General features: G+C 35.9%; 1 pseudogene; it reads right to left on the bottom strand.

Annotated features, from left to right (window-relative positions):
• LOC115955307 lies at positions 1–1,712 on the bottom strand (annotated as a pseudogene).
• Positions 1,713–2,252: the final 540 nt, after the last annotated feature.

Here is a 2,252-nt window from a genome sequence, read left to right as displayed (position 1 = left end):
TCAAGGAGAGTAAGGTATTGCAACAAGCTCGAGAGGAATTTTCTTAAACACAGTGAGTGCATTAACTTGAGTCATGTCCAAGTCTTTCCCTTGTGCATTAGCACTAGGCAACTTCCAATCAAACCAGCATAAAATGTTGGCAATAACATATTCTGCAATAGCAACACCAAATGACATTCCTGGGCACCCCCTTCTCCCACCTCAAAATGGGATTAATTCGAAGTCTAAGCCTTTGAAATCAACTCGATTGTCTTGGAATCTATCTGGGACAAACTCTTCTGGCCTATCCCATATTTTAGGGTCTCTTTGGATTGTCAATACATTGATTAACACTCTTGTTTTGGGCGGAATATCATAACCTCTGAATTTCACACATGCTGATGTTTCTTGAGGTAACAGAGGAAGTGGTGGATGTAGTCTCATATTTTCTTTGATGATACATTTCAAGTAATTCCTCTGATTAATATCTTCAACTTCTATATGAGACTTTGTACCCACTACTCTTCTTATCTCTTCTTATGCTCTCTTCATTAGACTAGGACTTCTTATGAGCTCTGCATTACCCATTCCAAAGCTATTGAAGTAGAATTAATTCCACCAACAAACATGTCCTAAAATATTTTTGACAAAAATAAGACTTCAAATGTGTGTTCGAGCATTTGCTTGTGTTTCTCTTTGTTTGTGCTTTAGATAGTGTGTGAGCATGTGTCTCATAATATATTATATTTATATATATATATATATATAGAGAGAGAGAGAGAGAGAGAGAGAGAGAGAGAGACCAATAGGAGTGCTATGAGATTTTTATGAGTGAGCTCAAAGTCAAGCTTGCCACTCATTCGAAGTTCGAGCAGACTATCCACAAAATCATTCTTATTAGGCAGACCATCGTCAACTTTCATTATCATATGTTGTTAAAGCACTTGATCAAGAAAAGCATCTGTTTCTCCAAAACTAGATTTTAAACTTGGTATAAATCCTGTAAGAACATCAATCCATCTCAAAGAAGGGGAAAAAATCTCCCAAACTGAATGCTACAAGCAGCACCATCACCCTTCTTGGGAGCCCTCCAATCTTGCTCTTACCATTGTCTTCAAATTTTTGTCCAAATAAACATCGAGTGACTATATTTTTCAAGGTTGCAATTATTATCTCACTTAGGTTGATAGAAGCCCCTTTTAAGCATGAGTCACGTATCTTTTTGATTGATACTTCAACTTCTTTTTCCCTTACGTATTGGAAAGATTGCACTCTTTTGAGGCTCAAAAGTTTGAGGACACAAATTTTCTTATAGCTTGTCTCCAATACTCGCCATATTGTGAGAATGCTACATCTGTGGATCCATAATACAAGAAATTGGCAGCCATGGTTTCCGGCTGGTTTGAGAAAATAATATCATTTGTCTTAATGATTTCTTCGGCCATATCTGCAGATGACACCACAACTGTTGGAGCACAGCCCAAGTCTAAGAACATTATAGGGCCATACTTCTTAGATAGGGCATGAAGGGAACGGTGTGGGAGTGTGCCTAGTTGGTGAAGGTTGCCAATAATTGGCAGCTTTGGTGGGGATGGAAGATATTTTGGTTTGCCACTTCTAAAATACTTGAAAATGTATACAAAAGAGAGGAGTAAGACAAAAAATAAGAGGACATGAAAAGGAGTTTTGTGTAACTCCAGCCATTATTGTTGCAGCAATGGTAGAAGAGCCATTTCCTCTCAACAACGGTAGACAACAACTGTTTTTCACAATGCAAATAACAGCCCAGCTCTCTAGTTATATAGAAAACTTTTCAAGTTTCACCTTCTCTAGTTAATTGTGTAAATTAATATGTAAAATAATAACGAGTGCATTAAGAAATTAATTTGTTTTATTTGCTTTTTTTTTTTTTTTTGGATAAGTGTTTTATTCGCTTATTTGCTTAAAGACAATTTTACCTCATTTTTAAACGAATAAGCTTTCCATTCTCAACTTCTATTTAAGACAATAAACTTAAATTGGATTATTTGGCCGGTGACGTGCAATTCTTTACTTAGGGTCTGTTTGGATATAACTTATTTTGCTGAAACTGAAAACTGGAAATTGAAAAGACTGTAGCAAAATAATTTTTAAATATGTGAATAGTATTGTGGGGCCCATTTTTAATGAAAAAGTTGATGAAAAGTGATATTTGTGTGACCCGTGAACAATATATGGATGCATTGTTCACTGCTAACTTGGTCAACAACTGCGGCTGAAGCAAAAAAAAAAAA

The sequence above is a fragment of the Quercus lobata genome, chromosome 8 (assembly GCF_001633185.2).
Source record: "Quercus lobata isolate SW786 chromosome 8, ValleyOak3.0 Primary Assembly, whole genome shotgun sequence".
In the NCBI taxonomy this organism is placed as follows: domain Eukaryota; kingdom Viridiplantae; phylum Streptophyta; class Magnoliopsida; order Fagales; family Fagaceae; genus Quercus; species Quercus lobata.
The sequence above is the reverse complement of the archived record's forward strand: the minus strand, read 5'-3'. Positions and strand labels throughout refer to the sequence as shown.